The following is a 13,785-nucleotide window of genomic DNA, read 5'->3' as shown; positions in this document are numbered from 1 at the left end:
CCAGCGTAGTCAGCAGTATTAGTAGACTGATGTGGATTATTCCATAAAGTATGGTCCAAAGTGCAAAAGGTTACATTTTGCCAAAATATTGAGCACAACAGTCTAAATTCCTGGAGGAACTACGAAGCGCGTCCTTTCGCGCCCTCGTCCATTTACTTGTTTGAAATGTTCCTCAAACTTCTTAGTTATTGAGGCTATCAATGACATTGAAATGATTGGTTAACATTGGTTTGACTTTAAACAAATCTGAGATAGAAGGTCACACTTGTCACATGTGTCTGTGATATGTTACAAAAATGAAGCCCAGAAAAAAATGCGTTCGAAAATAATTATTTAGTGCTTCAAAAGTTGAAATATAAAGTAACCGGAAACACCATCTTAATTTCATCCCATACACTTATGAGTACTATTTAGGCGTCTATAAGACGCCTATTTAGAAAAATCGGGGTTTGCCTTGTTGTTTTAGCTTTTCATTCTCAATAATGGTTGTTTTCATGGTTTATATTATAAGATCTGATACATGCACTTGTACACATGTTTCATCTTGGTTTGATAATTTTTTTAAATCGGCTGCTCACAAAGTTAAACAATACCTTTAAACATGACAATGGTCAATTTGTGAACTTTAGTAAACTGTGTAATCCTATCTCCGATACCAATGGATTCGAGGGGCTACAGCCTCCTAGTGATTGAACCAATCTCTTAATTTTTGACATGACTTGTGCTTAGTAAAAATTATTGAAGCTAGTTTGTGTCAAAATTTCGATCATTTTGACTGAGTGGAATTTGTGTAGGGCGCTTGTGAAGTTTAATAAGTTTCTTTTGGAACCTAGTTTATGAAGGGAATGTTATTCAGATGACGATAACAGTCACCCTTTTAGTGAATTCATTATCTAAGCGTTGAATGTCCATCTCTTCATAGGTCCAAGGGTTACTCCGGGCCGCGCGTTTCTGTTTTACACCCTGGCAAAGGCAATCTCCGTAAAAATAGCTAAAAAGCGACTAGTGAAGAGTCTACACACGTCGCTGGTTAGACATGCACATAACACTGCACCGTATGCAATCTACACAGCCACTGATAATAGCACAGAGTTCAGTGGCTACACGGCCACGGATATGAATTAAATCCGAACATATTTTGCAGTGGCGTTTGTACCCCGATACACAAGGAGGTGAAAAGCCTACAATTCGGGCAATAGCCAAAATTAATTTAGTAAGCAGTAATAATAATGATAAGACAAGAATAATAACAATAGTACAAAACGAAGGAGAATCTACAGCATCATACAAGTCCAGTTGTTTTAAATAAAAAATTGTTTCAAAATGATTCTAAACGATGAATTAGAATATACTGCTTCTGCTACTACTATACTACTACTACTACTATACTACTACTACTACTACTACTACTACTACTACTACTACTACTACTACTACTACTACCACTACTACTACCACTGGCGTAAATCCGTGTTGATGGGTGGGGGGGGGGGATGACTGAAATATTTTGGCATTTTTTTTGCAATCATGTTTTTAGATATGCAAGGAATTGTCATTGATATGTCCACAGTGGCGTACCGTGGGTCACGACATTGGGGCGGGGGGGGGGGCACCAGCAAAATTTTTGAATGACTGAGTGAGTGACCTAATAGAGACATGAGGACAATGTCATTAAACGGATATGTATCTAACTGATCAAATAATGCGAGCGCGAACTGAAATTTGTTTATATTCACACCTAAAAAGGGACATTATAATCAAATTTGTGTAATCATGATAAGTACCTGTCTCGCTTAACAATGCGAGCGCGAAGCGCGAGCTGAAAATTTAGATAATTCAGACCTGAAGTGGGGCATTCTAAGGTTTATTTCTAGGAATTAACTAGGACCATACGTATTTCATTAACCAAATGATGCGAGCGCGAAGCGCGAGCTGAAAGTTTTTGATATTCAGATCAGAAGAAGGGACATTTTAAGGACTGATTTTAGGAATTCATGAAGAGCAGACATATCTCACCAATCCACTAATGCGAACGTAATCACGGACAGGAAATGTTTCATATATACAAAGACCTTAACATGGGGCAATCACTTTTGAGTCATGAAAAAGAAGCATATGTCACTACATAAAACAATGATAACTCAAGTGCTAGGAAATATATTTGGTTTATATTGACTTGCAAACGGGATGTTTTAGTACAACAGGATTATATATCTCGTTAAACAGACAATGCGAGCACCAGGAACGATGAAGACGTAGGCCCTGGGCAAATTATGTTTCATAAAGTTATGATAAAAATGTTTCTTATGTAATGTAACTTAACATAATTATAATATAATATAACATTATAATGAATAATATTTTCTTTTTTCCCACTACGTTTCTCTTCCTTTCTCCCTCTTTTCTCCTTTCCCCCTTTCCCCGTTTTTTTGTGGTCAGCCGATAGAGGGGGGGGGGGGGGGGGAGGGTGTGCCCCCCATGTCCCCCGTAGTTACGCCACTGTATGTCCATATGGCAAATACCCCTCCAGTATTATTATCTTTTTTACCCCATAATGGTTTAATGGTTTTATTAGAGATTATACATTCAACATTTTTTGACATTCCATCCTAATCCCTTCCCAAAGACCCCAACATTGATGAATTGGAAGAAACGGGGGTTTCTCTTCAATGTTATAATAAGGACATAAGTATTTCGTTTGGAATTGGTGAACTGGCTCTTTATTTGCATTTTATGATTCAATAATATTATTTCATTTGTTAAGCGGTATTTTTGGAAGAATTTTCACCAATAAAACAATTATCTCTTGTGATTTTTTTTTCATTTCTTTCGTAAAAAGTGGGGGGATGTTTGTGCAGGCCATCCCCCCCTCCTCGAAAAGTGGGGGGGGGGAATATATCCCCCATCCCCCCGGGATTTACGCCAGTGAGTCTACTACTACTACTACTACTAGTAGTACTACTTATAATAAATAATTATAATAATATTGATGATGATGATAACTTGGAAGAAAAAGGTCGAAGGCGAAGAAGAACAAGAACAAAAAAATGTAATACTTATAAATAATTAATAATATACTATAACTACTACTACTCACTACTACTACTACTACTACTACTACTACTACTACTCACTACTACTACTACTACTACTACTACTATACTATTTCTATACTACTAATTCTGTTCATAAAAACAATAGCGCTAACAATAATAATAATAATAGTGATAATAATAATAATAGTATAGGGCCTAATCATGATAATATTGACAAACTATGTAATTAATAATTAATAAAAGTTTCAAAATGATGCTAATGATAATAAAATATACTACTTCTACTACTACTAATCATGATAAAAATATGATGATAACAATGATTATAATAATATAATAAATAATAATAATATCGATAATATATAACTACATTAACGACTATATTGTACTATTTCTACTACTACCACGACGACGACTACTAATAATACTAATTGAATAATACTACTAAAATAATCACCACTACAACTAATTATAATTATGATTGAAAACAAAGTAAAGACTACTTGTAGCAATTTATAATCAACAAAATCATAAAAAGTGTTGTCCAGTTAGTTTCCCCTTAAAGGGATCGTCCAGGCTGAAAATATTTCTATTTTAATAAATAGAGTAAAATTCACAGAGCAAAATGCTGAAAATTTTATCAAAATCGGATAACAAATAATGAAGTTCCAGTTTCATCAATATCTGATAGCTGTTCTATGTTGTCACGATAATGAGAACTGGTAATTGACAAACGGTGCACAAATAGATGTAAAACATGATGTTTCCAGCAACTTCACTGTGGTAAAAAAATCCAATCACTGTTGTTGCAGTAACATTTACGGTAAGACAGACAGACATATGGAACATCTGATAACATGGTTATCAGGTGTTCCTGATAAAAAGCACTGCTTTTTAGTGGATCTCTCCATTTTCTCAGAATTTTGTTTTATAATGGTTATGATATTTTGCTTATATATAATACTCTGTTTTGTTCTACTTTTAGTTATAGATAAATATCATATATTGTACATGCCTCAATTTATTTTGCCTGTATGATAAGTTCATTGTAACTATTTTGACCACATGCATTACTTTATTCTGTTGAAAATGAAATAAAATAAATTGAATTGAATTGAATTAATGGTGTAGACTGGAGGCATAAAGAAAGAAAATAGATTCTGAAATTTATCTATTTTTCATATTCACTGTTTTGATAAGTTTTAGGCCCCGAATATACCATCTTCAAACTACAATACTTTACATCAAACAAAAAACAAAAAACAAAAATGAATTCATAAGAATTTCTTGCACTGGCGTAAATCCCGGGGGGGGGGGGGTGGGGGGATATACCCCCCCCCCCCCAATTTTCGAGGAGGGGGGGGGTGGCCTGTACAAACATCCCCCCACTTTTTACGAAAGAAATAAAAAAAAAATCACAAGACATAATTGTTTTATTGGTGAAAATTCTTCCTAAAATACCGCTTAACAAATAAAACAATATTATTGAATCATAAAATGCAAATAAAGAGTCAGTTCACCATTTCCAAACGAAATACTTATGTCCATATTATAACATTGAAGAGAAACCCCCGTTTCTTCCAATTCATCAATGTTGGGGTCTTTGGGAAGGGATTAAGATGGAATGTCACATTTTTAAAAATGTAATCTCTAATAAAACCATTAAATCATCATGGGGTAAAAAAGATAATAATATTGGAGGGGTATTTGCCATATGAACATACAGTGGCGTAACTACGGGGGGGGGGGGGGCATGGGGGGCACATGCTCCCCCCATCGGCTGACCAAAACAAAAACGGGGAAATGGGGGAAAATAGAAAAGAGGGAGAAAGGAAGAGAAACGTAGTGGGAAAGAAAAAAATATTATTCATTATAATGTTATATTATATTATAATTATGTTATGTTACATTACATAAGAAACATTTTTATCATAACTTCATGAAACATAATTTGCCCAGGGCCTACGTCTTCATTGTTCCTGGTGCTCGCATTGTCTATTCAACGAGATATATAATCCTGTTGTACTAAAATATCCCGTTTTCAAGTCAATATAAACCAAATATATTTCCTAGCACTTGAGTTATCATTGTTTTATGTAGTGACATATGCTTCTTTTTCATGACTCAAAAGTGATTGCCCATGTTATAGTCTACGTATATTTAAAAAAATTTCCTTCTGTGATTACGTTCGCATTAGTGGATTGGTGAGATATGTCTGCTCTTCATGAATTCCTAAAATCAGTCCTTAAAATGTCCCTTCTTCTGATCTGAATATCAAAAATTTTCAGCTCGCGCTTCGCGCTCGCATCATTTGGTTAATGAAATACGTATGGTCCTAGTTAATTCCTAGAAAGAAACCTTAGAATGCCCCACTTCAGATCTGAATTATCTAAATTTTCAGCTCGCGCTTCACGCTCGCAATATTTGATTAGTGAGATGCGTATGATAATCATGATTGCAATGACTACAAAAATTGTTTCATGTGTTCAGATGTAATTCTAATAAAATCAGCAAGCGCTTGGCACTCGCATTAGATGACTATGGTGAGATATGCATACTTTTAATGGATTCCTAAAATATATTCCTTAAAATCTCGCTGTTTGGGGTCAAAATAAACGAAAATTTCAGCTCGCGCTTCGCGCTCGCATTATTTAGCGAGACAAGTACCTATCATGATTACACAAATTTAATTATAATGTCCCTTTTTAGGTGTGAATTTAAAAAAAAATCAGCTCGCGCTTCGCGCTTGCATTATTTGATCAGTGAGATACATATCCGTTCAATGACATTGTCCTTAAAATGTCTCTATTAGGTCAGAATAACTAGCAACTGAGCGCGCTTCGCGCGCTCACTCAGTGATTCAAAAATTTTGCTGCTGCCCCCACAATGCCGTGACCCACGGTACGCCACTGTGGACATATCAATTAGAATTCCTTGCATATCTAAAAAAATGATGGCAAAAAAAAATGCCAAACTATTTCAGTCATCCCCCCCACCCCTCAACACGGATTTACACCAGTGATTTCTTGCCAACAACTGAAAACATAACTTGAATTTTATTTGAACACATATTCATCAAACTTGTAAGAATCTTAATCGTACATTACTAATGCATCAACAAACATTGTCTTACTTATACCCTATAATAATGATTGCTTTTCTTTCATCTAGAAATAAACAAAGGTCTATTTTACATCCTACTCATATAATAATGCAGTGCCATACCAACAATGGTGACGGAATATGTTATTCTTCTTCCATGACAGTGAGAGGGCACATTACCAGCAATTCGGCAAAGGCAAATGATCAAGGCAAACGTTCGTGTTGAACATGCATTCACATGTTCTGCAGATTTCTTCGATGCGGACTTTTACATCGCGCGCCCAGCTGATAATGTACACAAACGTAGACACTTCACTAGTCGCTTTTTAGCTATTTTTGCGGAGATTGCCTTCGCCAGGGTGTAAAACGGAAACGCGCCTCCGGGCCTCATTTGTCGGTCAGGTTAATCATGTTTGCTTTAAGACAGCGCTAGGTGGGTAACACAAAGCTTCTACACGAAATATCGAGAAAAAAAAACAGTCGCATTTTTCAACTTAATAAATAATATCCCCTCCTTCATTGATTTTGATTTTTTTTAATTCCATCTGGTATAGCTACATGACGTTCGCCAAATTGCTACACAGAATTCTGAAATTTGTTTTTTCCGTAAACATTCATTTACCGGAGCAAGAACTTAAATTATTTAATTATAATGATAACTTAATAATTTGTATACCAAAGCTTGACTGACCTGTGGCCTTTAAAAGTGTGATTTCATATCAAGAATATGACAAAGTGATACATTCATGTATAGTTTAAATAAAAAATTAAGTCCACGTCGGAAGAATGGTCTTTGAATCAATAGAAAATAATTCCGAAGCATGACGATAACAATTTCATCAAAATCAGGTGTGAAATAAGAAAGTTCTGACAATTAAGGTTTCGCTTATTTTTCACTTAAAATGTATGTGCACAAGTCAGTGATATGCAAATGAGAGAATCAGTGATGTCCCTCACTCACTATTTATTTTGTTTTTGATTGTTTTGAATTTCAGACGATATTTATTTTTTTCAGATATGACAATTATGACCAACTTCACTGATGATAATTCCACATGTTCAGGGATGAATAAAAATATGTTTCACATGTAAATGTGGAGAAAATTAAAGTGGTTCATATTTCATAAAATGAAAAACAAAAGAAACAGTAAGTGGTGATGTCACCAGTCCCCTCATTTGCATACCAACCACAATGTGCGTATTTAAAGCACCAATTTAAAATGTCATACCTTTCTTATTTTACATCCGATTTTGATGAAATGCCTCGGCAGTAATGCGCCGGGATCTGGACTACTTTTACTTCCTCTGTTACTTATGTTTGTAAATTAGGTTTAAATGTTTCAATGATGTAAATGTTTTATTGTATATGTTATCTGATCCTGTATGAATATCTAAACAAAGTGACATAAAAAAACATCGACGTATTGCCTTAAACATGGATGTGTTAACAGCTGAAAAAAGTACTTACGTTTTGTTCATGAGAAGTTATAACTGCGAGGTCTCCGCCCTGTGAACGGCAATATTCCTTAGCATTATTCCATGTTCTACCAGTGTTACTCACTAGAAGGTACTGGTTCTTGCCAAATTCTCTCCAATTAGGCGTGTTGCATATCTGACCACTCCCTACATCGAAACAAATGAGCAGTATATCAAACCATAATATTAAAATATGGATGATAGTAATATCAATAGTAATGCTGATAATGATGACGATGTTGATAATAATGATGACGATAATAGCTTACTAGTGATGATGATGATTATAATGTAAATGACAGGGGCCGCGGAACCGGAGGGGGGGGGGGTTCACCCCCCTCCCTACTTGTTCCCAAAACCGTGTACAAAACTTTTAAAATTACCATAAATACGATTGTGATTGTTTGCATGGTCAGCCCCCCCTCCCACACTTTCATAACCGATCCGCGGACCCTGAGTAATGATACTACTACTTAGTCTACTAGAATACTACTACTACTACTACTACTACTGCTGCTGCTGCTGCTACTACTACTACTACTTCTACTACTAACAATAGCACTCTGGGTGGTAGGTCAATTTCTGATCACATAAAAACAAATAATTATAATAATTAAGAAAATAGAGAAAATAATTAAACAAAAATTGAGGGAAAAAGAGGGGAGGGGCAGGACTACTCCCCGTCGGATCTGGACCTGGGTCCCCTTTCAGAATACTACGGACCGACGATACATGATTAACATTGACCTAGGCTACCATGATGATAGTACCAAACATTAATGTACTCTGAAGGCAAAGTTCTCTAACATGTCTAATGGTACAGTAGCATATCTGTACCGCTATGATTTTCTATTGTAAAGCTGATTGCATGGGTAACTAGCCTCGGTAGTCAGTTTGAAACAATGTTTGCTTTGTAGGTATTTGTAACTTGCATCGTTTCCATATTTACGAGTATATCATGATATTTGGTCCAATATCTTGGTGTATGCGGTCCACACACTTATCACAGTGCAGTGTTACGGTGACTTTAATTTATCATGAATATTGTATTTTGCTGTGAGAGGATACGCTAACAAAGCACCCTCCACTCCAAAAAAAAAAGTTCAGTAAAAAATTTAAACGTCAATAATGTGAGACGGGGAATTTTCCACATCACATTTGACAAAACATCGCACCTAAATTCGAACACACACATGCACCCTCTATATGCACCCGCACACACCTCGTCGTCAACCCACCAATCCCCGCACACATTAACTTAAGCAGTCCTGATAAGAATTGATTTCTCGAATAGCGAGTATGCAACACCCCTGAAAAAGACTAATTAATGTGCATACTGACACTGACTGAGACGGAATGTCTAAATGGCTCATCAAACAAATTGCGGTCAGGTAGATCATTTCATTTATTTTCTCTCTCTCTCTCTCGATATCTTCTCTCGATGTTTCTTGAATGAATTATTTACAATAGTATTTCGTTTAAGCATCCTACCTTGTCCGCTCATCAGAAAGAGAATCGATAGAATAATCCATTGTGACGTAGATATTAGAGTTAGATGTGACTTCCTAAAACCACACGTTGTGTAGTAATCCCTCATAATTCCTTAGCGTGAATTTTAGCACCGTCTGAATATTCAAATTCACTACACGCTGCTATTTTCTCCGTATCGTGTTAAAAAAAAACTCCCATAGCCCGGCGAAGCCAGTCAGAATGTAATACAACTCTTCAAAAGTATTGGTAAATTACTGGTTTGCCAACCTGTTAAGCATTTTCTCGACGGGAGCTGCGTATGTTTGAAGCCGGAATTAGATCCGTCTCTACTTCCTCAAACGAGCAGTTGTGATATCCCCCAATGCAGCTATCTACCTGCTCATCCACGTGTGTCCTTTCCAATAATTACTTTGTCAGAAAATATTGTTGATGTTGCATGGTGTATGATTCCACACAATTAAGGCCACTTTATACAAATATTGCTAGCACTGTAATAACACGTTCGCCTTTTTTGTGCAACATGCAAATGTATATATGGGACAACGAAGGCCAGGATCAAATAATGAAAACAATTCAATGAAGTTGTGATTTTCTTAATTACTGACAATTTAGTGTTCCGGGTAATCCTTGAAATAGTATATGATGTAATTAAAAAATGCTTAAGTGAATAAGAATCAATGGGAATAATTAAAAAAGACATAACCATAACAAACTATAACAATGACATCATAATTTTACATGCCTTAATTTATATTGTCTGTATAAGTTCATTGTAATTATTTCGACCACTTTACTTTGTTTTGTTGAAAATGAAATAAACTGTACATGAATTGAATAAAAAAAAGGTGGGAAATTAATCCCTATCTAATATGCTATAACATATACACACTATGACTTAATCAGCTAGCAATTGTCGTTGTTAATATGATAACAACCTGGTATCTATATCGAAAAAAAACGTAGTGTTAGAACAATTAAAACCAGTAAAATCACACCGATGTTGTTTTAACACTACACATGCATGTAGCAGATGTTGTTTGAGTGTCCATCTGGTGTTAAAAACCAAACTGGTGTACTTAAACACTTAAATGATTGCATTTTTAATTTGTATGTTAAAAAAATAAATGATATGAAATAAATAAATTTGAATAAAAAAAATCGATTAAAAATGGTGTTTCCCGCAATTGACTGGTCTTGAGCTAACACCGGTGCTTTTGCAGTGAGTTGTTTAAAGCAATTAAAAAAACTGGAAGCAGTGTAGTGGCGAGTCATCAGAATCCATACAATGTACAAACGTTTTTAGTTTAAAAAAACGTGTAGAAAGTTTGTAACAAGTTGAACAAAGTTTTAAGGAAGTTGTTTAAGGCTTATAAAAGTTGTTTACGGTTTATAGAACTTGTTTAAATTATAAAACAAGTCGAATTAAAGTTCATACAAAAGTTTAAACAATTTTTTTAAAGGTTTTAAATTTTCGTTAGAGTGACGGGATTAAACAACGTGCTTAAAATTTACACAGCGTTTTTACAATATGTGAATGGAGAGTAAAGGGTGATATAAAGTCTATCAATATTCATGCAGTCTTATGAATGTCGTTTTGAAATTACACATTTACTTTGAAGAACAATAAGCCAAGTCAATCATGCGCCCGGAATGTTTTCAATGTTGGATGATACATCTTATTTGGAAATTCAGAAAAAATGCCGTGATAATTTGGGAAGAGTAGTGAAAGCGCAAGTAAATGTTATTTCGAATCAACAATACAAGAACATCGATATTTTGTATCAACACTATTTGTGAAAGTGATTTTTTTCACAATCTGAACTCCAGATTGACAACCATGTTTTAAAGTTTTGGTTATTTTTAAAACAGTACATATGCAATTTGAAAGCTATAGTGACACTCGAAACATCATCCATAACTGACTACGGGCCTTTTCATACGTGAATCTTGAATCATCATTGTAATGATGATTGCTATTGTAATCGTGACTGTGATTAGCGTTCGTGATTATAATCATGTTCTAGTTTGGTTTCATATGTGTTAAATATTCGTCATTATTTAGCATGATTATTTTTCACTGGAATCATTATTCAAATTACGATTTTTTTTAACCGTGTGAAAGGGCGGTGAGCAATTACGGAAACTGGACTCTTCATCATCAAACCACTGAGGAAAACCAAGCAAAGGTGTATGGCTAGTATAATGTGAACGCAATTTTGAAATTGTGGGCTTCCAATAATTTAACGCGGAGTTATAGAACATGGCCTCACTTAAAGCGGACTTCAGAATACGGGCAATTGAGTTCATTATTTTTTTAAGTGAAATATTTAGAATACTTACGTATAGAATTGCAATGATAACCGTGAGTTAACACCCCAGAAAATGCTTTACAAAAAAGTTAAATGTTGTGAAGAGATATAATGTATCCTTGTTGTTATTGTAAAAAAGAGGAGGAAGCATGTCGCCATATATTTTTGGAATGTAAATATGCTTGTTTAGTTTGAAATAATGATTTAAGGAGATGCTTGGTTTGGAATGATAATGTAAGGAGATGTTAGTTTTATATTTATGGGTAATTTATGGGTAATTAAGGATGAAGGAAAGGAAAGGAACGTTTAGTCAATCATTTTGTAATCTTTGTAAAAAATATAATCTTCAAAGGGAGGGAAAAGGGAGCACTCACAACCATTGATTAAATTAAAAGGAAATTTAAAGAAGAAGAATGGGAAGAAAAATGCTGGCGTTAGATAAAGGCAAAATGTCTTTACATTTAAGGAAATGGGACAATCTAAATCAAAGAAATATATAGAGAGAGTCAGAGGACTAAATACAGCGAAATACAAAACCACAAAACAAAAAACAAAAAACACATATTCGTTCTTTTTTTTTTGCAGACAAATATAATACGGGGAATTTGAGTCACTTCAATGTAGAATAGGCATAACGGGGAGGGTGCTCTATGCCTGGGGAGGGGGGGGGGGGCTGAACATAATTTGTTTGTCTTTTTTCTCTCATGTCAATTAAAACATATTGTTAAAATTTCATTTTATAATTGTTGAAACATCAGTATTAATTTCCGGTATCTCTGAGGTTTGATGTATAATTTGTATACCTATATGGGATATGAACTTATTGTATAATTTCTTATCATGTTTCAAATAATTTGTACAACTTTTGAATGAAAGGTGAAAGTGTATTTTGATTTGAGAGATTACAATAAAAACATCTTTAAAAAAATCTCTAAAATACTTTCCCTTACAAAAAAAAATGTTGCCCCTTTAAAAAATGGTGATAAATCTTGTCATTATCATATCACGTGACTACAAGACCAGAAAATAAATTGACAGTTTCCTCACATTAGTTTTATGTTCTCCCGAGACTTCTACCGCACTGGTTTGCTTGAGCGTGCAATTAGTGTATCTTTGGTTCTGGTATTTTGCGATGGTCATTGGAATAATAAATGATCAAAATTGTATATACAAGGCAAGCGATTATCAATCACATCGTGTATGAAAATGCCTAACCTAACTGGCACTGTTCGAAAATATCAGAAAGTTTATATCGTGAAAGAAAGTTTTGATTAATTGATTGAATACCATTTCTTACTATGCTGACTATCTATTCATTTTTTCCGAAATAGAAATAAATAAATGAAATCAGATTTACACAAATAAAGAAATCATTTAATGTAAAGCGTGTTTTAATACAAACTAGATGTTGAAAATTTCATCAAAATCGGATGTAAAATAAGAAAGTTATGATATTTTAAAGTTTCGCTTAATTTCACAAAATAGTTAATGCACACCCTGGTCAGTATGCAAATGAGGAGACTGATGACATCATCCACTTACTATTTCTTTTGTATTTCATTATATGAATTATGAAATATTCTAATTTTCTCCTCATTGTCAAGTGAAACAACGATTAAGTCCTTCCGAACATGTGGAATTAGCATTGTTTAATACTATATGGTTCAGTCAAGTTGGTCCATATTATCAAATCTGTAAAAAATGAAATATTGTATAATTCAAACAATAAAAAACAAAATAAATAGTGAGTGAGGGACATCACCGACTGTCTCATTTGCATGTCACTGAGTTGTGCATATCACTGTTTTGTGAAAAATAAGTGAAACTTTAAAATGCCATAACTTTCTTATTTTACATCTGATTTTGATGAACTTTTCAGCATTTGCGGCTAGTTGGATTTTTCTCTATTTATTCAGATCAAACTTTTTCTGGGGTGGACTTGACCTTTAAGGAGCTTGTATAGTGACTGCACTTTAGACTGCTGATTCTTTACTCAAAAAATGAATAAGAAAATCAGTACTCTAAAGTGCAGTCACTGTAATACAAGCTTCTTTGGTGTTAATCCCTTTATGTTTTAAAGTGTAGGAAATAAACAGATCCGGGATTATTTCCCGGTGGTTGTGTTGATAAAAATTAGTCATACTGCAAAAGAAAATAATAACTACGCAAATTCCCCCCAAGGTCAGTTGGTTAAAAACACTCCATTTGATTGTTTATTTGTTTCGTTTTCGTCAGCGAATAATTTCTGATTAAAGAGTAGATTCGGCTGCCCCCCCCCCCCCTCCCTCCCGGGAGGGGCACCAAACTTTGTGTTAATCTGCAGGGAATATATTTAGGGAAAACACAATTCA

This window comes from Lytechinus pictus, chromosome 19 (genome assembly GCF_037042905.1).
Source record: "Lytechinus pictus isolate F3 Inbred chromosome 19, Lp3.0, whole genome shotgun sequence".
Classification (NCBI taxonomy): domain Eukaryota; kingdom Metazoa; phylum Echinodermata; class Echinoidea; order Temnopleuroida; family Toxopneustidae; genus Lytechinus; species Lytechinus pictus.
The sequence above is the reverse complement of the archived record's forward strand: the minus strand, read 5'-3'. Positions refer to the sequence as shown.